General features: G+C 34.7%; 1 long non-coding RNA gene across 1 annotated transcript in view; it reads left to right on the forward strand.

The window, feature by feature from the left end:
• Window positions 1-5,926: 5,926 nt before the first annotated feature.
• LOC309871527 overlaps window positions 5,927-27,590 on the forward strand; it is a 59,598-nt gene continuing 37,934 nt past the window's right edge. Inside the window, exon 1 of the long non-coding RNA XR_014315325.1 lies at window positions 5,927-6,029. This is a non-coding gene — a long non-coding RNA (uncharacterized lncRNA). The remainder of the gene's footprint in view (window positions 6,030-27,590) is intronic.

Raw genomic sequence — 27,590 nt, forward strand, 5'->3', positions numbered from 1 at the left:
TTTTAAATTAATTTTTTGAAAGATTTTATTTGACAGAAAGACACAGCAAAAGAGGGAACACAAGCAGGGGGAGTGGGAGAGGGAGAAGTAGGTCCCTTGCTGAGCAGGGGGACTCAATCTCAGGACCCAGGGATCCTGACCTGACCCAAAGGCAGATGCTTAATGACTGAGCCACCCAGAAGCCCTGAAATAGGATATTTTTAAACTGCTATTTGAAAATTTGTTTTATGATAGATGGAGGTCATATAAAAAGAACATACTGTTCTAAAATTTACTAATTTAAAAAATTTAGGAATAATAATAGGCAGTATAGTATGATGTTGAGGATGCTGAGCTGAGTCAGATGAATTTTTATGCTTTTTGTGTTTTCCTACTTTTAGCTGAATGAGCTTTTGCAAACCATTTACCTTTCCTAGCTTTGTTTTCCTCATCTGTAAGTTGAGGATAACATGATTAGCCTTACACATTTCATAGGGCTGCATACCTAAGATATTAGATATTAATTTAATTTTGCTTATGGTGAAGAAATTAATTATATAATCAATGTTATTGCTAGTACCTATTACTACAACCATAGAAGTACTTAGAAAAGTCAAATTCCCTTTTCCTGGTATCTGTTCATGAAATGTGGACTCTGCTAACTCTGTCACCAGTCACAATTCCCCTGGATTCCTTTTTTTTTTTTTTTTTTAGATTTTATTTATTTACTTTTATTTTAGAGAGAAAGAAAGGGGGAGGGCAGAGGAGGAGAATCTGAAGCAATCTCCGTGCTGGATGCAGAGCCTGTGTCACCTGGATCTCACGACCCTGAGATCATGAACTGAGCTGAAATCAAGAGTCAGATACTTAACTGACTGAGCCATCTAGGAGCCCACTGCTCCTCTGGATTCCACATACAATCTGAAAAATGTTAATTTTATGTGTCACCTTGATTGGGTCACAGGTGCCCAGATATTTGGTTAAGCATTATTTCTGCACATAAATATGAGGGTGTTTATGGAAGAGAATAGGATTTGAATCTGTAGACTGAGTAAAGTAGATTGCCCTCCCCAGTATGGGTAGGCATCACGTAATCCAATGAGGACTAAAGAGAACGAACTGTGAAGGAAGGGGAAAATTCTCTTTCTGCCTGAGTTGGGAGGGGCATCAACCTCCTCCTGCCTTCAGATCTCTGGGGACCCTGGTTCACAGGCTCTCATACTTAGATGGGAATTTACACCATTGGCTCTTCAGTTCTCAGGCCTTCAGACTTGGTCTAGAACCTGCACCATCGATTCTCCTGGTTTTCAGAATTTTAGACTCAGACTGGACATACCAGCCTTCTTGGTTCATTAGATTGCAGATGTCTGATCATGGAACTTCTCAGTTCCCATGACTTTTTTCTAAAGAACCCTGACTTCTATGCAATTCCTCCATTTTTTTCAAATACTGATTAGGTAATAGCAGATAGATCTACTGGATTTCTTCTCCTTGTTAAAAGCATTTGGCTGATTTAAGGATCTGCTTTATCTAACTCCTGATAATAACTTTCTTCTCAAAGACTAAAGAAATGTGTGTTCCAGTTCTGTGGTCCTATATGCACCTGGAATTTTATGTGTTTGAAACTGAGGTCTATTCCTCATTTCCCAGACATTCTCTGCCTGTCCCATCAGAATCACATTTGTCCTCATTGAAATAATTTCTAGATACTGCTTCCTTACCACTTTCATTCATTCCACAAACAATGCAACAACCAAACCAAGAAATAAGAGAGCTGCCATTTATTGACCTCTTACCTAGGAGAAATTTTCATATTTTATCTCATTTAATCCTCATGACCATCCAACAGTATCATTGTCTCATTTTACAGATGAGGAAACTACGGCTTAGGACGGGCTATTAACTTACTCAAAGATATATAATAAACTGTAGGTCTAAGAGTTAGATTCAAAGCTACCCAACAGCAAAGTCTGTGTGGGCTTAACTACCAGCATATCTCCTGCTCCCATATTCCCTTTCTTTCTTTCCTCAGTCACTTTTTTTTTTTTTTTTTTTTTTTTTTGTCCACCTAAGTGTCTTAGGCTCAAAACAACTTACTATAACCTGGGTATATCTTTTCTTCCCGTATTTTATGCAACAGTTTCAAAACAGCCCCAAAATGCATGATGACCACATTTTGCCTGTCAGCAATCTTTTTTTCTTTTGAAAGGATTCAAATTCTGTAAGGTTGATATGTTTTGTAAATCCCTACTGCCTCCTTTAATGCAATCATAACTTCCTGGGGTTTGGCTCCTAGGGACAAAACTTTATAGCGCATAACTTCTCAGTGAAAGATTTACTATGCAATGGAATTAATGGTGTAGTGCATTTCACAGCTTTTCCACCTCAAAAGGCATTTCTTAGTCAGCACAGTAGGTTTTCCATATGTACTGCCACAAATAGTAATTCTTCCTCAGAGTTCAGGAAGATTTTGGGAAACAAGTATTTCCAAATTAAATCTTATTCACAGTTTCTGCTCAGCATAAACCAGCCTAACTTGATGAGTGCCTTTGACATGTTGAAGAATAATTAAATTTAATTTTCACGCACAAAATAGAAAAAAAAAAAAAAGATTTCTGCAGCTCTGCAGTGGCTGACACTATGCTATTGCCTTTGTGTTCTCAAAAGGGAAGGGAAATGGAATTCTAAGAGAATAGTGCATTCCACCAAGTTTTAGGAGAAAACATTCTAGAATAACACAATCTCTGCTGATATGGCAGATTTTATATTACTCCTTAGGAATGAAAGTGGGAAGGTACTCGGTTGAATTTTTTTTCTTTTGGAAAGGTAGAAAGGTAATTTGACCTATTTACTATCAAAATGTTCTTTAAAAATTCACTGACTTTTAACGGACAGACCTGAGAGGGAAGCCATAGAATCACATGTTCTGAATTGTCAGCAAGCTACCAGAATGGAATAGGCTCTTTACTCTTTACTATTATTGGGCTCTTTAATATTATTAATAACAACTAAAACAATAGCTCAATGCATTTGAATCCTTTATGAATCAGGGTCTATGCTAAATGTTTTATAGACTTCCCAATAATCCTTTAAGATGTCTTGTTGTTATATTTACAATTAAGCCTCAGAGTGGTGAAGCAATTATCCTGATGTCACACAGCTAGTAAATAATTAAGCTGGGATTGGCTCTGGGGTCTGGATGTCCAAAGCCTATACTCCTTCTAATATAATATATTGTAATTAAGAGCACAGTTTCAAATGGCAGACTTGGGCTTTCAAACTCTGGCATTGCGGCTGTGGAAACTCAACATTTTTGAAGCTCAGATCCTTCATGTGTAAATAATAATAATAATAATAGTAATAAGATCTTCATTTGGGCTATTGTGGGGATTAAATGAAGTAACATATAGAGAATGCTTTTTACTCTCTGCCTGGCCTATGTACAGTACTCAATGAGTGTTAGCTATTTTTTATGCTCCCATACCAGGTAGGTCATCTTCAGAGATATTAAGGCATAGACAGAGAGTTGGGGAATCAATAGGGCTACCTCCTTTATACATGGTTAAATTGATTTTAGGTCAATAAAAAGATACATTGATAATGTAGAAGAAAGCAAAAAGAACTTTGGTCTGCAAAGCCCAAACTGTATTGTCAAATATTACTCAATTTGAACATAAGCAATAATGATGGAAAGACATTTTTAACTTATTCATTCACTCAACAGATTCAACCCTTTTGTTTGTTTGTTTTCTCTAGAGTATGAAAGTATATGTCAAATTCACCTCTGGGTAAGATTAGCCCTGTCTGAAAATTCTAATCTGTGTCAGAGTCATGTACAAAGAGATGAACTTTATAAAGCTTGAGATGACTTGGTTTCTTTAAACTTATAACTTCTATACTACTTGTTTATCTTAAAAGATATTTTTAAGGTGAGGCAGCTTCTGAAAGAAATACAGAGTGACTCTCCTTATTGTCTAATTAATTTGCTTCTTTGTATTCAGGGTTCTCTTTACTCTCTTTATTTTTTTTTCCTGGTTGTTTGAACGGAGACACTAAAGGTAGAGGGAGAACAGCTCTGAGGGACATGGTGCCAAAACCCAAAAGTCCCTGTTCACATCTGCTTCCCTGAAACAGCTTTGCTCTTATATACAGCTGTATAAATTACACTGATTTGAAAGAAACAAAATACCTTTTGTGCTTGTATTACTCTGAGTTCTTTTTCATCCATGCCAGAATTCTTTCTCTGTAAGAATAATAACAAAGATTTGCTTTGCAAAACTCTGTGCTCAGAGCTGGAAGTGGGGGCTGGGGAGAAAGGAGGAATTTGATTCTTCTTTTTTTTAAAATCATGTAGTAGGCTGAGATTCCCTCCGGTGTGATAAAAAATAAAATGAGGCCAGATGGTAAGAGTTGTTTATGGGTTCTGAAGTAAAAGTATTAAGTCATTAAAATTTGGAGGCTTCTCTCATTTATTCCAGCTTCCTCTGCTCATTAAATTCTTGTTTTACGTGGTTGGAGGTGTAGGGAGAAGATATCTGGGCACCAGATCTGAATTCTCTCTTGCACTGAGTCTCAGTTAAAGCATTTCTTTGCTTCTGTCAGATCTCCAGCCTGGAATGAATGTAAAGGAGTATGCTTTTCTGATAGGAGTCTAGAAAAGTGCATGGCAGATCCTATATTGGAGTTAGGGAAGGGTTATGTACCCTAACTTTTAAGGTGTTTAAAATCTGAATAAACTTTGAAGCCCATTTTTTGACACAGACTTTTTTGAAGGCTCCTTTGGGAAGAATTTATTCTCACTGATGGATATAAGAGGGAAGTTTTCCAGCATAATGAATCCTGAATGGATGTACACTCAGTTGACTTTAAACCTGTTGGCTGGTGTTACCTATAAAATGGAAAAGATGACATGGTCTTGTTGTCAGATATTTTAAGAATGAGATTGGTCAGTTAGTGCCTGAGTATCTCAAGCCGATTAAGCTGCTGACTCTTGGTTTCATCTGAGGTTATGATCTGAGGGTCCTGGGATTGAGCCTGTATTGGCCTCTGTGCTCAGTGAAGAGTCAACTTGAGGATTCTCTGTCTCTCCCTCTAGGACTTTCCCCCACTTGTGCTCTCTCTCCCTCTCAAATAAATAAAATCTTTAAAAACAAACAAACAAAAAGAATGAAATCTGTCAAGTCCACACATTTTTTTTGGACATCATCCTGATATTTCGTATAAATCTGGTTATGTAAATATTCTCAGAAGTAAGCAAACAGCTTACATTAAAAAGTTGTAAGCCATACATTGCATTTTGGGGAGTAATAATGTTTCCTTGTTGAGCCCATATTAAGCCTTATGTAGTAGTTAAGTCTCCAGGGTTAAGGATTGGACTGACTGGGTTTGAATTTGAGATTAAATCTTAACTTGAAAACTCACTAATCAAGTGAATTTGGACAATTACTCAATACCTTTAAGCTCCTATTTGTTTACTCACTTATAAAATGAGGCTATTAATAACTCTTATTTCATAATAAACTTAGGAAGCTAAATTGAGCAATGCATACCTATGCCTTTGTACAGTTTCTGGGCCATAGTTCCTGGCCACTGATAAGCAGAACTACCCATCAACTTAAATGATATATCACCTTTACTGTTCCTGATAAAGAGTCATTGGCAGGAAAACTTATTAAAACAGAAGAGTAGCTTAAAAAAGTATATATACAATTGAGAGTCTCCTTGGGGGACATGCAATGAGTTTTATATATGTAAGAAACAGAGTGTGTCTCAGGTTGCTGGGGTCTTCCCCTGGTATGGTATGGCTGCTGATTGTGGGGCTGCCATGTTAAGAGCCATTGGGCTCCAACACTAAGTAAGTAGAGCTTGGTGAAGACTGGGCAAAAATTTGGATCAGGAGGGATTGTGGGAGATTTTCATTGCTTTGCACTTATTCCTTCTCAGGACTATCTCATTCTTGAACAGTGCTCTGAGGACAACCAGGGAGAAAGGGAGAAAAGAACAGGAAATAGAAGTCCACAAAAGCCCTGGGAAACATCTCCTATTTTGAGGTAAGGAAAGACTATGGACAGATCCTCCACTACAGAGTTTTATTGGAGTCTTAATTCAGGCCTTTCTTGATTCTAAAATGAATATTTTGAGCTTTTAGAAGCTCTGAGTTTCAAAGCCTCTGTTTTCCTATTTAAAATTTTACTTCTAATTCTTTGAAAAAGATGGATGGTACTTTGATAGGAATTGCATTAAATGTGTAGATTGCTTTAGGTAGCATAGACATTTTCACAATATTTAAAGTACCATCCATCTTTTTCAAAGAAATGGAACAAATAATTCTAAAATTTGTATGGAACCAGAAAAGACCTCGAATAGCCAAAGGGATATTGAAAAAGAAAGCCAACGTTGGTGGCATCACAATTCCGGACTTCAAGCTCTATTACAAAGCTGTCATCATCAAGACAGCATGGTACTGGCACAAAAACAGACACATAGATCAATGGAACAGAATAGAGAGCCCAGAAATAGAGCCTCAACTCTATGGTTAACTAATCTTCGACAAAGCAGGAAAGAATGTCCAATGGAAAAAAGACAGCCTCTTCAATAAATGGTGCTGGCAAAATTGGACAGCCACATGCAGAAAAATGAAATTGGACCATTTCCTTATACCATACACAAAAATAGACTCAAAATGGATGAAGGACCTCAATGTGCGAAAGGAATCCATCAAAATCCTTGAGGAGAACACAGGCAGCAACCTCTTCGACCTCTGCCGCAGCAACATCTTCCTAGGAACAACGCCAAAGGCAAGGGAAGCAAGGGCAAAAATGAACTATTGGGATTTCATCAAGATCAAAAGCTTTTGCACAGCAAAGGAAACAGTTAACAAAATCAAAAGACAACTGACAGAATGGGAGAAGATATTTGCAAACGACATATCAGATAAAGGACTAGTGTCCAGAATCTATAAAGAACTTAGCAAACTCAACACCCAAAGAACAAGTAATCCAATCAAGAAATGGGCAGAGGACATGAACAGACATTTCTGCAAAGAAGACATCCAGATGGCCAACAGACACATGAAAAAGTGCTCCATATCACTCGGCATCAGGGAAATACAAATCAAAACCACAATGAGATATCACCTCACACCAGTCAGAATGGCTAAAATAAACAAGTCAGGAAATGACAGATGCTGGCGAGGATGCGGAGAAAGGGGAACCCTCCTACACTGTTGGTGGGAATGCAAGCTGGTGCAGCCATTCTGGAAAACAGCATGGAGGTTCCTCAAAATGATGAAAGTAGAACTGCCCTATGACCCAGCAATTGCACTATTGGGTATTTACCCTAAAGATACAAACGTAGTGATCCAAAGGGGCACGTGCACCCGAATGTTTATAGCAGCAATGCCCAGAATAGCCATACTATGGAAAGAACCTAGATGTCCATCAACAGATGAATGGATCAAGAAGATGTGGTATATATACACAATGGAATACTATGCAGCCATCAAAAGAAATGAAATCTTGCCTTTTGCGACAACATGGATGGAACTAGAGCGTATCATGCTTAGCGAAATAAGTCAAGCAGAGAAAGACAACTATCATATGATCTCCCTGATATGAGGAAGTGGTGATGCAACATGGGGGCTTAAGTGGGTAGGAGAAGAATCAATGAAACAAGATGGGATTGGGAGGGAGACAAACCTAAGTGACTCTTAATCTCTCAAAACAAACTGAGGGTTTCTGGGGGGAGGGGTTTTGGGAGAAGGGGGTGGGATTATGGACATTGGGGAGGGTATGTGCTTTGGTGAGTGCTGTGAAGTGTGTAAACCTGGTGATTCACAGACCTGTACCCCTGGGGATAAAAATATATGTTTATTAAAAATATAAAAAATTTAAAAAAATATATAATTTTACTTCTAAAAATACACAAGTGTTTGTATTCCATGTATTCTAAAAATAAAATATATGTACAATATATGAATACATTCTTGGAAAAAAAAATCATGTCTAGAAAAAATATCTCCCTGTTTGATCACTCAGAAACAAATCAGATATGGCTTTTCTGTAATTTTATTGTAATTTTTTTATAGGAATGAGATCATACTATAGATATTTTCCTGCAATTTTTTCTTTTTTTTTTAACTTACTACATCTATGAGATTTCTATGATAGTACATATGCACTTAGTTCAATGTTTTTAACTGTTGCATGGTATTCCACAGTATTAACAACTGATAATTTAAGAATTTCTCTATTGATAATTGTTTGGTTTTCAATAGTTTATTATTACAATCAGATTTTAGTAAGCATCTTTTTTTAATATATGTCAGATGAATTCTCATAAATGTTGGGTCATAGGATATGCCAGCTTTAAATGCTGATCAAACTTACCATTGCCCTTCAAAAATTTTGTACCAATTTATATTTCCTGCACATTATTTATTTATATTTCCTGGATATTATTTGAAATTTTTGCAAATCTAACAGGTAAAAATAATTCTATTCTAAGTCCCATTATTACACTCTCTGTCTTTCTTAATTTAGCTACTTTGGGTACCTCATGTAAGTGGAATCATATAGTATTTGCTCTTTTGTGTCTAGCTTATTTCGCTTTTGACTGTTGTGAATAAATATCCTATTTGTGCATGAACATGCACAAATATCTGCTCAAGTAGGAATACTTAAGCTCATAAATTCAAAAATTTAGATGAAATGGACCAATTTCTTGAAAGACACAAGCTGCCAAGGAAATTATTTTTTTGAATTTGAGAAGGCCATAAGTACTTCTGAGAAAGGTGCTTGTCTCTCTGTATAAAAGAACCTAGCACAGTACTTGCTTCATGGTGGAATCTTGATAAATTGTGGTAACTGTTATAACAATATTATGTAAAGTGAAGACTGAATTAAGAAAGGAATGACATACTAAATTGGATTTAGATATGACTTGCTTAGAAGAGTTGCACTGCTTGCATACTTTTTGAGTCAAATTGTTCATTTATTTACTGGTCTGTCTATTTTAAAAAGTTCTTTAGAATGCTTATTGGATGAATGAATGAGTCTGTGATGCTACATACTAGAAATATACAGATAAAAATGATGACACCCATCCCTGAGCAGCTCATAATCTAGCAAGACCTAATTGGGAATATGTAGTGAGATATGGAACCAAGACATTCCCAAACAGAATAATATAAAGTGGTTCATCTGGAAGAGAAATAATACCCAGTACAGTGGAGTTCAGCCTAAGTTAGGGAAGTCTTTCTAGAACTAATAGTTTAGCTATGCTCTGAAAGGTTTATACTTTGTGTGAATTCACTGTATATGAGCAGAGCATATTTCAGGGAATGGCTTGAGTGTAGATCCACATGAATGAAATGCTGAGGAATGTCAAGCAGTCCTCTGGGTTATAGCACAGGGTATGGAGGGATTAGCTACAAGAGGCAGAAACAGAAGAAAATGCAAGGCCAGAGGTGAAGGATTGGATTTCTTACAGAGTTACTATTAACCAAGTTTAAGTGTGTATTAATATCAAAAGGTGAACTATTTTGTGGTTTTAGTAGAGAGAAGGATGTTCTTCATTATGTCTCAAACCCTATATAAGCAGTAACACATTTATTAGTAGATAAAGATGCCCTTGATTTCATTAACTACACATTTATCTTGAATTATGCTTTTATAGTATTTTTAGATATGACAGCTCCACATTAAATCAGAAAATATGTTTATATTTTGTAATTTCACATCAAAGCTGTTCCATAATTACTTTTAATAAGAGTTAAATACATTATCTCAATTGGTAGAGATGAGGAGCTTAACATTCATGTTAGAAATCATGTGGCAGTTTAAGGTTTTCAATGTATAGAAATGTAATTCTTAGAATTGAAGAAGAATGAAAGAAAGAGACCCAGAATGAAGGTCATACACCAAAGAAATCATTTCAGAAAGACTACCTCATGGAGTAAAAAGAAATTGATCTTGAAGAACTTGAAGACAAGTTGCTGAAATACAGTCACTCTAAGTATTAGAATGATAAAACACTTAAAGGAAATCTCACTTTCATGACCTATATGATCTATATTTATTACTTTCCTATAGCCAAGTTTTAAAAAAATCCTTAATAATGTATGCAATAAATTTAAGTCTATCTGGGAGGCTGAAAGTTATTTTGTAGTGATGCCTCCTGTAAAGACCACCATATCTTCTTAAATCTACATCCATATCTAGATGGTGTTCCATTAAGATTAAATATTATGAGGAATATATAATGCATAATTAATCAGTTGGATAGAATAATAAGCCATTACATCCACAGACATTTAATGAAAACCTGTGATGTTCCATAGATACTGTTTGGGGTGCTTGGGATAGATAGGTGCAAAATAATTCCTGTTTATTTTGGGTAGGAAAAACTTTTCCTCTACTCTCTTATATTCAATAGTAGCTGGAGGGCATGCAAATTAAACTAGCAATAGACAGAATAATAGGATAAAAAGCACATAATTTTTGTTAATAGGGATGTACATAGGAGTTTACACAGAAGTAAAACTCAAAGAAATAGTTAGGCTCTGGGCTTATAGACCCTTATAACAAGGATAAGAGGGCTGGGGCCGTCAAAGTTATGGGGAAATGACTAAGAAAACTTTTAGTAAGGTCTGTTTATACAAACTCATCTTGGTGCCTACTCTCCATCTTAGATGATAAGAGTGTCTCTTCTCTACCTAGTCCGGGAGGTGGGCACCCCCTTCAAAGGAAAATTTATGCCCTGCTTTTAGGAACATAAGGGGAGGGCATCTGTTGATTTTCAGTTGCCTTCAGCTAAAAATAATCCTTATGTTAAGTTGGCATATTATGGGCTGGCATATTCTCATCTCCTTCACTTACATTGTAGAAAGATGACTATGCAGTATGCTTATCTAAATATAAGTATTTTTTACCTTGGACACAGAATTATGCTCTAACTCAAGGGTTCTCAAACTTGGATATGCAAAATATCATCACTCTGGGAATCTTGCAGATGCTAGTTCAGTAGGTCTGGGTGGTGCCTGAGATTCAGCCTTTCTAATATAGAAGGTAATCCCAATCTACTGGTCTACTGACCACATTTGAACAGCAAGGTAATCCAAGATTTCTCTAATCCATAAAAGTACTCAAGGAAAATTTTCTAAAAAAAAAAAAAAAAAAAGTATTTTTAATCAGGTAATTTTGAGAAGGGCTATGTAGTACATTTTATTATCAAAGATCCATAGTGCATATAACCATACAGAAAGCTCTGAGAAATTCTTCAGTAAAAAAACTGCTTAGTTTTATTTTTCCCATTTTGTTATAGATTAACACCAGAATTGTCCAAAAGATAGCTGTCCAGGAGACAATTTAAAATTTCCACCTGAGGAATATTTCACATTTGCTATTAGCCACTCTAGATACTTTGCTTTTACCTAGCTGCTATTCAATAATCTTCTGTTTTGGAGTCAAAATCATAAGCCTCAAAACTGAAATTAGTCTTTGTTAAAATTAAATAACTTATAGATCATAAATGGCATTTGATGAGAAACCCTTAGAGAAAATAATCTTGTTGACAAAAAAAATAACTCTTTGAAAATTCTAAAACTGTGCTCTTTACTATCCTTTATAGTAAGATAAAGAAGGAAAGGATAACAAATATTAACATCCTAGGAACCATAAAAGTACAATAAATGAAGAGCTAGAGACTAGATACTCGGGACAAATGTTTTATATAATTTCTATTCATCTTGTTTCTTGTTATCATGATCACAGTTTCTATTTTTTCCATAGTCAAAGGAAGAACAAGAAGCTCTGTGATATTCAACTGTTTATATAGTTTTTAAAAAATCTCTTTAGAGAAGAAATATTTAGTTGTGAGGTTTGCAATAGCCACAAATATTGCACAATTTATTGCTATGAGCAATCTTATTTGTTCCCTTAAGCTATTGGTGAGCTCTTCAGACTTGTGTTAATTTTAGCCAGTTCCTGTAAATGAAGTCTTCAAAGGTCTTATGTAAAGTAGACCACTACATTATATTATGTGGATTCTTTTGTTAAAAGTACTAAAATACCCCTGACTTCTTCCTTGAAGACCTGATGAACATAAAGGGTGCTGCTAATAGATTCTCATCTGAACACAGGGAGAAGCTACCTCTTTTCACCCTTTGTATTCTACCATTTTGTGGATATTTGAGGTTGACCTCCATAATCTGTATTAGAAGGTACAAATGTAGTAATGTGATTTGCATAGAAGTACCCAGTTTACCTCTATCCCTGAAGGGTTATGGACAGAAAAAATAAAAATACTGCTAATATTCCTTTACTACCTACAGAGATTGGAGGGGGTAGGGCTCATCCTCATGAAACTTCATCCTCATGAAGCAAAATAGAAACTTTTAAAGCTTCTATTTGTGTGTGACTCACAGTTGCCATCAGGATGATTCTGTTGTTTGGCAGGACTCTACAATGTGTCTCCTTCTTTTTTTTTTTTTTTTTTGTTTTTTTAGGTATCTGTGCAACTCTGCATAATAATGTATGCTGATCTCTCTCCTTTTGTAGAACAATTTCCACAGATTTTGTCAAATTTAGGAAAATTGTTTCTCTTCTTGAATATAAATTTAAGCTGTATCATTTAAAAAAATATTGTCCATGAGGATCTGTACTGTTGAGTAATTATTCTGGGCAAAAATTATACTCTGAAAAACAGTACTATAAGTGGAATAAATGGGGCAGAACAAAGCACTGGTGAACAGGTTTCAAAGAGGACGAAATCCTAAATCCAAATTCTAAGTGTCAAACCCATCTGGGATACTTGTGCCAGGCCTATAATTCCAAAATTCACCAGGACTGTCACATACACACTCTGGCCTACCCTCTGTTGAAGTTCTTGTAGGTGGTCCTTCACAAGCCAGGATGCACACTGGAAACACCTGAGCAGTTTTAAGAACCTACCCATGCTGACAGCCCACCCCAGAGATTGAGTTAGTTGACAGGGAATGAGTCTTAGGCATAGTCTTATTTGAAACACTTTTTTAAACTTAAGTTAGAGCTATAATAACTGCAGTTGATCCCATGAATATGGCCAGTTATCCATGGTCCAAGAGTTTCTGACACTGAGTTGGAAAGGAGCACAGGCTCTGAAAGACAACTGCTGAAGAATGACTCGGGGGCCATTTGACAGGGGCCAAATCTCTACTCTCCTAACCATGTTCTAAAGGTCCCTTGAAGATGGGGAGAGGCTGATGCTGGGCTATAGTTTGAAGGTTTGAAAATTTTCACTCCAGGATGTCTTTATTATTTTCTTTGTTCTGAATTAGAGATTTGATAGGCTCATGAAACAGAAAACTGTAAATAATTGTTTGCTGTTTTTGCTCCTACCCAGAAAAAGCAAAAGCAAACTGCACCTGTCATAAAACTGGTAGCTTTCAAGGTCAAGGATGGTTTCCTTTATTTTTCCAACTTCATCTACAACAGACTGCATATAGCACATGTTCAATACAGGGGTTTTCTTTTTTCTGTTTTTAATTTTTTAATTTTTTTTTTCTTTTTTAAGTGACATTTGAAGGCTTGAAGATCTCTATAAAGGAGGAAAACCTGCTCTCTTTTCCTTGACTGTTACGTAAATGAGGTATCCAAGAGTAGAAATCAAACCAATTTTGATGGTTTGTTTTCCTTTGAGTTTCCATAGGGTGTTCTGTTACTTTTGGATTCCTGTAATTGTGTACTGTAATGATTTCAAATGATGCTAGCAAAGATGTTCATGCTCCACTAAAAGACTTCTCTTGAAGCATCTTTACTTAAACTGATACACCATTACAAAAATCACTTACAAATAATGTAGCTACATAAAGCCTTTCAACCCAGCAAAATAAGGAGGACTCAATCAGTGAACTCTCATATTTTAAGTACATTTTTGCCTAGATTTTCATATATAAAAACCTTTCTTCCAAAAGGAATTTTATACAGTTCATGTCTAATATGTGCAAATTATTGTGATTTCTGTCAACTGTCATTTGTAAAGATAATCTCTCAAAAATCACTTTAAACTAATGAAAAAAGACAATTATCTTGAAAGTGTCCTATTTGTGGCTCATTTTTCTACTCTTGGAAAACATGAGGAATGAAGTTCCCTCCCACCCCATCTCCTTTTTCTAAAAGTCATACATAAGCAGAACTTGTCACTGTAAGAGGCAAATGTTCCAGCTGTGATACTGTGATGCAGACTTGGGTTCTAAAGCACATCATTAGGTCTTACAAGATCATTTAACAGGAGTGAGCTATCTTTGAAAGGTAATTTCTGTGAACTACATAGAATTTTCTCTGAACTAAGTAGAAGATCTTTAGCTTATCATATAGGTGAACAGGTTCAAATAAATACTAAGTTATAGAACAAAAAGTCTTCTTAGAGGGTCTCTTGCAGTCTATTATTAAATGTATGATCTACAGTTGATATTACTCCATGGAAAAGTATAGGTCAAGAGGATGTGCTACTTTTCATAAAATAGAAAGTACAAATATTCACAAACTATATACTAGAGAAACGAAAGAATTCACAATGGTTACTAAATCACTTTAGCCATTAAGATTCACTAGATATTCTTCATGTTTTATTTGATGAGGTACCGTACATAGTTTTTGGTTTGCTGCTTTATTTCATTTTGCCACTTAGTTAATTTATCTTCAACTCCACAGTTGGCAGCTCTTAGCTTTTGCCTGATAGAATATTCCTGAAGGGGTAGTTTCGATGAGGGAACAGAAGGCTAGCTGAGGACAAGGCAGAAGTTGACACCCTGTAACCTCCCCCCCACCCCACTCCCCCCTAGGACATATGTGACATTCTTCTAGGAATCTCCCAACTATCTTAATGTTAATACCTTACTGGAAGGGAAAAACAACCTTAACTAGACAATGGCAAGGTCTCTGGTATCTTTAGGTCTTCTTTAGCATATGAAAGTTCTTTTGAAACCTCCTGTTTCCTTACCCTATAGTATATAATGAGCCACCCCTCATAACCCTAGGGCAACAGCTCTTTCTGCCCCTGCTTTAATAAACCACCATTTTGTACCAAAGATATCTCAAGAATTTAGACGTCTCAAGAATTCTTTCTTGGGTTTTGGCTCCTGACTCCATCCCACTGCACCTCACTTATATTCTAAAACTTTATCATTAGTTTTACATCTTCCAACACTTCCATTTAGAAGACTTGGGATGTAAATGCATCAAATAAAGACACCTTAGTGTTTTAGCGTTATTTCTCATTGGTTTATAATTATCTTATTTTTAAGGCAGAACATTGGTTTTTAAAGTAAATAATTTATTTATGATAATTCCCAAACTCATTTTAAAAAGACAGTATTGTAGGTGCAATCATGGGGGCTAAGTTTTAAGTACATCACTTCTTTTTATAGCAGAATCAGCGGTTATCATTTCTTCTCTATGTCCCAGGTTCTAGAGTGTGTGTCTGTTTATCTAGTTAGCTGGCTAGCTATAAATAGATATAGAGACAGTATGTTTATATTTATATATATACTGCCTCATTCAGTCTTCATAACAAGCCAGCTCTCTGAGACTTGATTATGGACACTGACAGAAGAGGAAACTGAGTTTGAAAGGACTTTCTCAAGATTACACAGCCTGCTAAAATACAAAGCCAAAAGTTTGACCCCATGCTGGCCAAATACAATTCTTGTGCTCTGTCTGCCCTTACACTTCAAAACCCCCTCTTCCTTCATGCTGTGAAAGATTAAATTTTAGGCAAAAGAAACCAGAATATTTTTTACAACTCATTCTGCTAACAGCCCCCCACCCACATAGGATTTGAATGAAGGAAAGGGCACAAATTTTAGTAAGTCAGTCCTCAGATGTTCTCTTGTATAACTGATGTGATTACTACTTTTTTTTCCCTAATTGTTTTGTGACAGGCACCAGTGTCTGAAAATTCGAAGAGATGACCACATGTAGAGTCTTTATTTTGTTCTCTATGATTTCTTTTTTCATGTTTTGCTGAGAAAAAAAAAAATACAAAAATAGAAGAGCTTAAAAGCCAGAGGTTAGGGGCATCAGGTATTTCTAACTTGCTAAATGTCCACCTACTTCATAGGGATCTCATTCTAATTTAAAACTGAGGCTAAAATAGAAGGCATTTTAATGTAGAATGATCCCATCTCTTAGAGTTACACACTTAGGACTGAAGATTCAGGGGTTACCTAGAAACAACAAAAACAATAACAACAAAATCCTGCCACTTTTCTAACAAACAATGAATGGAGATTGACCACAGCTGAGCGTCTCTGAAAGAAGCACTAAGTGTGCTCTTTAGATACCAACCATAAATCCCAAAGAGACTATCCTGTGGCAGGTAAACTTTTAGAAAAGATGGGAAACAAGCGAGTCAGTCAACCAATCAACAGATATTTGTTTATAGTTGTATCAGGTTTGGATGTATTCAGTGGCAAGTAACAGAACATCAAAATAATATTGGCTTGAGCAGATAGGGCGTTATTTTTCTCCAAAACAGCCAGTCTAGAGCTGGCTGGTGGTATGGATGGCTCAACAGTGTCAACAAGGACCCAAACTCTTTCTATCTTTAATAGGTAGGTGTGTATTTGTTTGTTTTTTCTCACAATCTCCAAAGCTTTCTTAGGTCTGTAAGCCTTGTGTCCCTATTCCAGGCAGGTAGAAAGCAAAACAACACAAGAGCAAAAAAATGCTTTCATCTAGTGTTTCAATTATCTATTAATATAAAACAAACTACCCCCAAATTTAATGGCTTTAATCAACAAGTTAAAAATATCATATGTCATGAGTCTGTGGAGCAGAGAACTAAAATTACTGAGGGTTGGCCAGGTATCTCTTTCACTCTTGACATAGCCTCTGCACATGGCTAGTGTGGGCTTCTTCACACCACAGTCCCCTCATGTAATCAGATCTCTTGCAGAGTGGTTCAAGACTCCCCCAAAAAGGAAGAAGAAAGTGCTGGGTGTCATAAAGGCTAATTCTGGAGGTGACATAGCATCAGTTCCATCACATTTTATTGGTCAAAGTGGTCACAGTTCAGCCCAGATTCAAATGAAGTAGATACAGATGCCCCTTTATTCCCAATCTCTGCATCTCAATGGGAGGAGTGTCAAAGAATTTACCTTCATCTATATCACAGTCTGCACTATGGTCATAAATTATGTTTCCTCCACATGCAAAATATACTAACTCCCTTCCATGACCCAAAAGTGTCATTCCATTATGGCATTAGGCTCAGGCTCAAGGCCTAGGATCTCACAATCTCTATAGACCCATGTGGAGTTACAGCTTCTAAAGTGTGGTTCTTTAATACCACTTCTTTGAGTACAGTTCCACTTATGCTTAAGAGCTATCAGCTAAAGAGACAAGTCATCTGTCCTCCATATGGCATTGACCAATAATTGGAGCTCCACGATGTGGAAAAGCAAGAAGACAGGGAGAGATTAATGCTGGAGGGCCAGAAGTTAAAGAGAGAAAATGGCCTAAGAAGATACTCTGTTATTTCTTCTAAATAATCTACACCCAAAGGCCTCCATATCATTCCTTTATACTGTGGATCCAACTGAAAACATTCCAGTATTCCTGGAGTTAAGAATTGAGTCTTTGCATAGAATAAAACAGATTTAAAATACTTATTTGAGAGAGAGAGAGGACAAGCAAACGAATAGGAGGGAGGGGTAGAGGGAGAAGCAGACTACACACTGAGCAGGGAGCCCGATATGGGACTTGATCCCAGGACCCTGAGATCATGACCTGAGCTGAAGGCAGACACTTAACCAACTGAGCCACCCAGTTTTTTTGTTTTTTGTTTTTTTTTTTTTTTGCCTTTTTAAACAAAATGTGTGGCATACATTTTTATTAAATCATAGATAACTCATTTGTATACAAATTGTTCCCCTTTGGGGAAACTGTAATAATAGACAGCTGGGTAACAAAACAGTTGAAAAATACATCTTACTTTGAATGCCCATCACCCAATTAGCCTTCCCCCAACCCGTCCAGCAACCCTCAATTTATTTCCTAGAGTTAAGAGCCTCTCATGGTTTTTCTCCCTCTGATGGCTTCCTATTCAGTTTTCCCTCCCTTCTCCTATGATCCTCTGTCATTTCTTATATTCCACATATGAGTGAAACTGTATAATAATTATTTTTGCTGATTGACTTATTTTGCTCAGCATAATACCGTTCAGTCTTGTCCACATCAATGTAAATGGTAACTTTTCATCCTTTCTGATGGCCGAGTAGTATTTATTTATATATATATATATTTATATATAAATATATATTTTAATATAATATATTTATATTAAATATATATTTTATATATTATATTATATATATATTATATTAAAATATATATATAATATATATATATAATATATATATATATATATACACACACCACATCTTCTTTATTTCTTCATCTGTCAATGGACATCTCAAGCTCTTTCCACAGTTTGGTCACTGTGTACACTATGGAGCAACCTCTTTATAATGAGAAAAGATAGTTGTCATAGGACTTTGGATAAGCTTGTTTGGTAAAAAACTGCCCTGCTTCCTTACTGACTTTTCTTGTCTACTCCTTCCCCCTCCTTTCCTCTTTTCCCTTCCTTCTCTTTCCTTCCTTCTTTCTATCCTACCTGCTCTCTTCTCTCCCTCCTTCCTCCCTTTCCCCCCTCCTCGTTCTTTGCTTTCTTATAGTTTTCACTCCACTTTTTTCCTTTTCAGACAGTATGAGAACACTATTACCATGTTGAATGTCATATACAAATGTTTAAAAAATGTTAAATACCTGAAAGTAATAAATCCACCTGTCATTTTTATTCTTTTATTTCTTAATTGTAGTCAACCCACTTCAGTCATCTGTCCTTTGCCTTGCCACTAAAGAGAAAAAGAAATACTCTCTAAACCAGAAAAACAATCAATGTCCTTTTTCTAGCAGTTTCAAGTCAAAACAACTTATCCATATTCATAGACTACTGTGCACAGTAGCTAATGTATTGACATTTAAAAAATATCTTCTTTCAGGTTGAAATTCAGTATATTTTATGGCCTCCACTTATTTAAAACTTTTATAATATCCTGAAGTGATAAAATTTTATGAATAAAAGACCATCTGGTTCCCCAGAGTGTGTGAATTTCTTTCAGCTTCTCTGAATGGGGCTTTATTTTCAGTAACAAGCTACATTTAAAAAATGGGTTTGTGATGAATAAACCAGGGAGGCCTCATAATGTACCAATTTTGTCTTTTCAGGGGTCTTTCTTCATCTCTTGTTTCCATCTCTTTATCCTTCCTATGTTCATAGGAAATGGAAACTTTAGGTTTCTATTACCTCCCTTCTCTTGAGTTTTATAGAGAAGTTTGGGATTGAATCACTGTGAACCAAGGTAACTAGTACCTTGAATATGGAAGCCTTTTGTATTAAGTTGGGAAAGGTAGCATAAGACATCCCACCTTGTAAAGATTCCTGTGGGAACAATCTAGCCAATAGTAAAAACCAGAGATACACCTATAGCAGTTCTAGAAATGAGGAATGTTGTCATTCACATTCTAGAAGCATCAGCAACATTCTACTATTAGCATGTAAGTGGAACAGGACTGATAGAGTTGGAGACTTGAGTCATAACTTTGCTCCATATACATTGTGCTAGGGAATTAAGTTTCATGTGTTAGCTTTGCTAGATTATGTTGTGTAACAAACAATCCCAGAATCTAAGTGGCTTACAAAACAAATAATTTTTCCAACATGTACATGCTTGTGTAGGCAATACTAGAAGACATAAATGAAATAGTTAGATGTCCATAACTTTACACAGAATAACTGCATGCCGAAGCTAGAAAGTTAGACTGACAGAGGTATGTTGCATTGGTGACTTAAACTTTATAAGCAACATTGCCACTGGAGAAGTTATTTCCAAAATAGTGACCAGAATTTGATCAAGTACAAAAGAATGTAGTTACAGTCTATAAATTTTAGTATTTACTGCAAATTATTTTTAAAATTGTGTTTCTGTATAAAATAAACCTGTGTTCTAAAACTGCTATTGTTTTAACTTACATGTCCAGTGGGGTGTTTAAAATTGTTTGGCACCAGAAAATTCTTCAATATGTGGAATTTTCCTTCATGATACAGGATGTCTAGCATTGAGTATTTATTATGTACCCATTAAAGAGTAATGGTCCCTCTGAATCACTGGCACAAACAAAACTATCTCAACAAATTTTCAAAATACCTTCCCTTAGGGTAGTACAACTCTATTGAGAACAAGTACACTAAAAGAATAAAACAAGATATCTATTAAAACACAAAACAGAAAAAGAAAGGAAACAATGAAAATCTCAAGGAAGATATGATAGGGCAACAGCAAGAAAATACTAAAGCAGAAGAACCACAATGAAGAGTAGGAAAATATTATGCTTCCACCTTGGATGTAGAAAACTAGAGTATACGATAATATACTGTAACAACAACAACAATAACCACCACAACAAAGGAAAGCCAAATAAATTATAAAATCCTAACTTTTCTTGAACTGGCTAGAAAATTTTCATTTTAGGTCAAGCCAGCAGCCTGAAATCTAAGGAACAACTGGTACCTCCAAGTAGATGGGGTATGAATACTGGTTCTCCTTTGGCAGAGCACAGGAGGAAGACATGCCAGACACCATTCAAGCAGACAAGAAGAGTATAGCTAAGATTTTTAGCTTATGGCTGAAAACCCAGTGTGGGCTTGTGTGAGAATATGAAACCCCTGGAGATCACAGATACAAGGGCATATTGCACCAACTCATACGATCTTCTAATATGCCTCTGTGGAGATACATATGAAAAAGATTGAGTGGGGGACCAAAGAAAACCTCTGTCAGTAGTGCAGACATGAGAGAAGGAATGGCCTCTCCTGTGGAAAAGGAACAAACTGTTTGGGTCTTATGTACCTAGAAAACAAAAGCCTTAATTAAGCCTCTCAGGGATGGTAAGCAAATATTGCTACCTCTAGGACACAGATGAAGATTTACTGCCGCTGGGGAAATGTTAAAAGCTAAAAAAAGAAGGCCCTTGATCTTGGATGGAAGTGGTAAGAAACTTTCCTGGGCCTTAATCATTAGAGTTATTCTGTTGGGGAAGGAACAGGAACTTCACTCGCATATAAGGCCTCCTGATTATAAAAAGCAGAATTTGGCTTCAGTGGGAGAGGAGGGGTAAGACCCTGGAGAAGCCACATCTCACAAACCTGTGGATCCAATACCTACTTTAGACAGGCCAGATAAGACAAAAAAATAGCACTCTTTCCACTAACCACCAATAGGTAAGAACAAAGTAGTAAGTCATAGCTGTCTCTACTGGGAACAAAGTTAGAGCATGCAGAGGGACCCCCTTCAAAGCATAGGTACAGAGCAAAAGTCACAATAAGGTCAGAGCAAAATTATTAAGAAAAACTAATAGGTACCCTAGCTTCCAACCTAAATACCAGGTAATGCTAGAGAATTTCAAATTAGTGATGAACTGAATTTAATAGCAGCAACAAAGAAACCCAAACCTAGCACAACTCTTGACGAGATTTACTCAACTGCTCACAGTAATCATCTAGTAGCAGAAGAGGCATAAATATTATTTATCTTAGATGCTACTCTTCTACATATAATAAGAAAAAATCATATTACACAAAAAAGCAAAATTAAAAAAACCCTAGTGTCAAAATATAAGTGAATCAACCAAATTAGACTCAGAGATGACCCCAAAGTAGAAATTATTAGATAGGAAATTTAAAATATGTTAATATGTTAAAGGGTCTAATGTAAAAAGTAGGCAACATGAACAGATGGGAATGTCAGCAGAGAAACAGAAACTGTTAGAGTAAAATGGACATTCTAGAAATAAAAATGCAATCACAGGGATGAAGAAAGCCTTTAACAGGCAGATTCAAGTAAGGTAATACGTGGAAGATAGGATAATAAAAATTATAAAACAAACTTTTCTTAAAAACAGCACATAACACTAAAAGATGTGGGACAATATCAAAAAGTTAAAAATGTGTATAATTTAAATTTCAGGAGGAGAACACAGAGAGATTGGATTATGGGAGAAATATTAAAGAAGATAATAGTTAAGAATTTCCCCCAAATAATGAAAGATCCAGAGATCCAATATCTCAAGAGAGCCCTAAACTGGATAAATACAAAACAAACAAAACTCATATATTTACCTAAATCTAGCCATATAATGTTCAAACTGCTAAACCCAAAAATAAAGAGAAAATCTTGAAAGTAGCCAAAGAATTATAGCGGACTTCTCATTAAAAACTCTTTAAGCTAGAATACAATGGAATGACATATTTAAAGTGCTGTAAGAAAAAAAATAAACCACTTCTAGAATCAGTTTCTCAATGTTCAAATTTTAAAAGTTGGTATACATTTACCTTAATAAAAATACAATCTATGTTCTCCTATGTGTAATATATTGTCAATAATAGTTTAGTGGATACATTTTATTTCACATCATTTACCCCTTAGGACTGTGGAGATATCATCTCTTTTTCTTCCTTTAAAAAGATTTTTAGGTGAGCCTAAATATAATAAAGATGTTCTTTAGTTCTCTAATTATCAGCTAAAATGTTCAAGGCCCAACCAATATAACTCTAAGAAGCCTGGACTCTCATTGAATTCTGTACTAGTATTGGCATTTGAATTTATCACCACTTGATATCAATTATCATGTACTACTTTGTGCTATTATAGATCACTATTCTGGCCTTCCTAATCCATTTCTCTTGCCATTTGGTCCTTAGGCATTTCTGTTGCTTTGTCCCTATTAGTATTGCTTTCTTTTGCTATTTTTCTCAAGGTGTGTGCCCATGCTATTCTTTTAAATCCTAAAAGCACAACTAATACCTGTCCTATATTTAACAAAAGAGTAACTGTATGAAAAATTAATATATAGCATATTGCCGTGCTTTGAAGTGTAGCCTCTGTAGCCACACTGGGTTAAAATTTTGTCTGCACCATTCACTAGTTTGTGACCTTGGGCAAGTTATTTAATCTTGTGATGTCTGTTTTCTCAATTTCTCAGAAATATAATACTGCTATCATGAAAATCACATGAATTGTTTATAGAGTGCTCAGTCCAGTGCCTGGCACTTAGTAAGTGCTATATGAATGTTTGTTGAGTAAATTAAACAAAAAATTCAAAATAGTTAGTAAATTTGAGTATTCCTATAATTCATTAGCTAAGATAGCACTCAGGAGATAATAGAACACTGGTTAACATATTTAAAAAGATAAATAGTCATTGCTATTATTGTTTATTTTGTGACTCGTTCCTTAGCCTTTATTCTGCCTCATATAGGATGGGTCAGCTTACTTCCTAAGGATGGAATTGCTTTCAATTATGTCCCCTGCCTTTTTATTTCATCTTTTTCCCCCAGCTTTATTGAGATACGATTGACAAATAAAATTATGAAATATGTACAATGTGATGATTTGATACATGTTTACATTGTGAAATCATTACCGTTGCCCCTACTACTTTAAATCTAGGCCTCCACGTCTATCTCAGGGGCAGGAAGAAGAAAAAACAAATATTTATCCCCACCGCACCTACACTGGAGCCACCACCTGAACTGACTGAACATGTTAGTATGTACAACATAAACATTAAAGTTAGCTTTCTATCTTCTCAACATCTCCTTTCCAGAAGAAATCCATATTAACCTGAAGGTTCATCAGAATGTTGATTCCAAAGCCAGAAAGCTCTAGCTTCCAATAATGAATTCAAACATTCACCTCCAGCAGAAGAACCTAAAGGCAACATCCAGCAATTTGTTACATTTGCCCTTATAGGATTTTTTACTTACCTTTGAATCACAAACCTCATCACACCAGTCATGTTTAGACTGTTTTAGTATGCTGATACACTATTATAAAGTAATTTCTCAAAGATTCCAGTATATAATTTTTCATCCTAAATTTCTATCCCTGATACTGATTTTTCATAAATTTTATAATTAGTAATTAATATAATCTTAATATCTTATATAAATACTATAAATAAATTATATAAATATAATCTTAATAGGAACTTTTGGGAGTGAGAAATTTAGACACATTTGCTCAAATATCCATCTTATTCAAAGGCTAAATACTATTTAAAAGTAATGGAAATGAGAACCTAATATTTAAAAATATTAGAGCTAAAACTTTATTCAGAGGTAAATCCTTACCTCTAAATACTTTCAGAATTAGAGAAAAATGAAATTATTGAACCAAATATTCTACTCAATATGTTTTGAAAAACCAAAACTAAACCAGTATAAAATAAACAGATAAAAATGATATAATAAGAAATAAATAAATTGTAAAACAGAATTCTAAATCATAATTAATTAAACTAATTAAATCATTAATCTAATGAAAAATTGTTTAATATCACTAATCAACAAAAACTGAAAATCAAAATCATAATGAGATAATCACCTGATAGCTTTTAGGATGGCTATTATCAAAAAACAAAAAGATAACTGGTCTTGGTGAGAACTGGAATTCTCATGCACTGTTGGTGGGAATGTAAAATGGTGCAGCCATTATCGAAAACTGTGGAAATTCCTTAAAAAACTTTAAATATAAATACCCAATGATCTAGCAATTTCACTTCCAACTATATACCCAAAAGAATTGAAATCAGGATCTTGAAGATATATCTGTACCCTTCCCACCCATGTTCAGAGTAGCACTATTCAAAATAGCCAAGACATGGAAACAACTCAAATGTTCATTGGCAGATGAATAAATAAAGAAAATGTGGTATACATATACATATGTATATGTGTATATATTATATATATAATATTATTCAGTCTTTAAATAGAAGGATAAATAGAAGGAAATTCTTGTATTTGTGACAACATAGATGAATCTGGAGGACACTGTGTTAGGTGAAATAACAGACTCAGAAGGATAAATGCTGTACGATTTCCCTTACATAAGGTATCTAAAGTAGTCAAACTCTTAAAAGCAGAGAATAGAACAGTGATTACTGGGGGGTAGAGGAAAAGGTCAGTGTTGCTAAATGGGTATAAGTTTTAATTTTGTAATGTGAATAAATTCTGGAAAACTTTAAATTAGTAAAATAGGTCTAAGATGTAGAAAAACTGAATAGCAGTAAACCAAGGAAGAATTAGAAAACATATCTCAACAGCATACAAAGATAAGGCCAGATCAATTAAAAATCTGAATGTAACAGATTTACATTAATCTATAACACTGATAGAAGATGATAGCAGAAACAGGTAGGAAAGTAATTCTTAAATAAAATTCACCAGACCAAGCCACTAGTTTGTTAAGCCATTAATTAAGTTTGATTAGTTGGTTATATTAAAATTAAATATTTCTGTTTGTGGAGATCATGCACAAAATTAGAGGTGACTTACTGGGATGAGAATATGAGAAACAGATAATACCAAAATGTAGTTAAAAGCCATGGTGGATAAGACTAAATGGTTTCACATATAATAATAAGAACTGTAAAAGGAGAAAAGGAAGAAGGCGTAATATTCAGAGATAATGTCAAAGAAAGGTCTGAGCCCTAACATTGAAGAGACACAGTCAGTACCAGGCAAGAAGAGTAGCACAGTGGGTGAAGCTAGTCAAGTACAAACATCCAGTTATAATTTAAATAAATCCTGGAGATGTAATATACAGTATGGTGACTATAGTTAACAATAGTATATTGTATATTTGAAAGATGTTATGGGAATAAATCTCAAAATTTCTCATCATAAGAAAAATGGTAACTATACATGATAATAAATGTTATCTAAACTTATTGTGATGATCATTTTGTAATATATATATATCTTAAAACATTATGTTGTATACCTAAAATTAATAAAATGTTATATATCAATTCTGTCATAATTTTAAAAGTTTATTTTAAAATACCAAAAAAACAAACAAACAAAACCCAAATTTCCATGTCAGCTCATTGTGGCGAAACTGTAGAATATCAAAGATATAGAGAAAATGTTAAAAGCAACCAGAGAAAAAACAAAGTCTCCCAAGGAGCAACTAGTAAACCAATAACAACTAGACTTCTTGGTGATAACAGCAGATGTCTGAAGACAATGTAATGATAGTTTCCAAGTGCAGAGAACACCTGTCAGATAAAGTATTATTCAAGAGTGAAGATAGAATTTCTTCAAAAACTAAGAAAGTTTGCCATTCATGCACACTTATTGAAGAAATTATTTACAGATGTACTTTTAAGGTAGCCTATTTGGGAACAAGAGAACTAATAAAGCTTAGTTTATTCAGTAAATACAGGAAAGAAAAAATACAGTAAATTGAAAACAAAATAATGTGGTAGAAACAAGCACAAATGTATGTGTAATCAAAACAAATGCACAAGGAATAAACTCTTAAATTAAATACAGACTCTTGAAATTAGAAAAAATCTAGGTATTTAAACTTCTAAGTGGCACACTTATATTATAATAATGTAATTCAGTAATGAAACATATCATGTTCTAGTGGGATTTTTAAATCCTGTAAACATGTTAATTTCTTTTTATTTATCTATAAATTTCATGAAATTCCAACAAAAAAAAGTTTGATTCAGAAATTTACCTAGAAATGGAGAAACCCAGGAATTGGCAAGATAATTCTAGGAAAAATACCACTGAAAATAATAAAAATGTATGAATAAATTAAGTCTCTAAAACATAATGTTGAATTTTTAAAAAGTTGCAGAAAGAAACACAAGTATAAAATAATCAAAATAAATGTTAGGTAGTATTTATACATATTTGCATATTTATATAGTAAATAAATAGATACATAGACTGTAGGAGTATATCTATTTTTTTTTTAAAGATTTTGTTTATTTATTTGACAGAGAGAAATCACAAGTAGATGGAGAGGCAGGCAGAGAGAGAGGGAAGCAGGCTCCCTGCTGAGCAGAGAGCCCAATGCAGGACTCGATCCCAGGACCCTGAGATCATGACCTGAGCCGAAGGCAGCGGCTTAACCCACTGAGCCACCCAGGCGCCCAACTGTAGGAGTATATAACAAATTCATTTTATTATCTTTGAAGAGAAAGAAGGGAGAATGGGCTTGGCTGAGGATCAAATGGAATTCTACTTTATATTATTTATGTTATTTCACTTAAAAAATATAGTTTAGTTTTAATTAACTAAGCAAAACATAATTTTTGTTTTTTAAAAAACTGTAGCAAATATAACAAATATTTTATATTCATGTGGGGTGGTGTGTGTGTGTGTGTGTGTGTGTGTGTGTATATATATATGTATATATATATATAATATATTTGGATTTTGAAATACTAATTTTGATTTTTCATTTTTACCAATTAAAAATGGAATATATGGATAATAAACAAAAAACATTGTTAGCACTGTTGTAGAGGGAGAATTTAGTGGAAACCTCTGTCACTGACAGATCAAAGTGACAAAAATTAAATAAGATTGAAATATTTTGAATATGTTATTATTAAGGCTGAATATACATATAAATGTGTGTATGTGTAATTTTCATGAGATATTTATAAAAATTGATCCCATAAGCCACAAATTGCATCTTAATTTAT

The sequence above is a fragment of the Mustela nivalis genome, assembly GCF_964662115.1.
Source record: "Mustela nivalis genome assembly, chromosome: 1".
Classification (NCBI taxonomy): Eukaryota; Metazoa; Chordata; class Mammalia; order Carnivora; family Mustelidae; genus Mustela; species Mustela nivalis.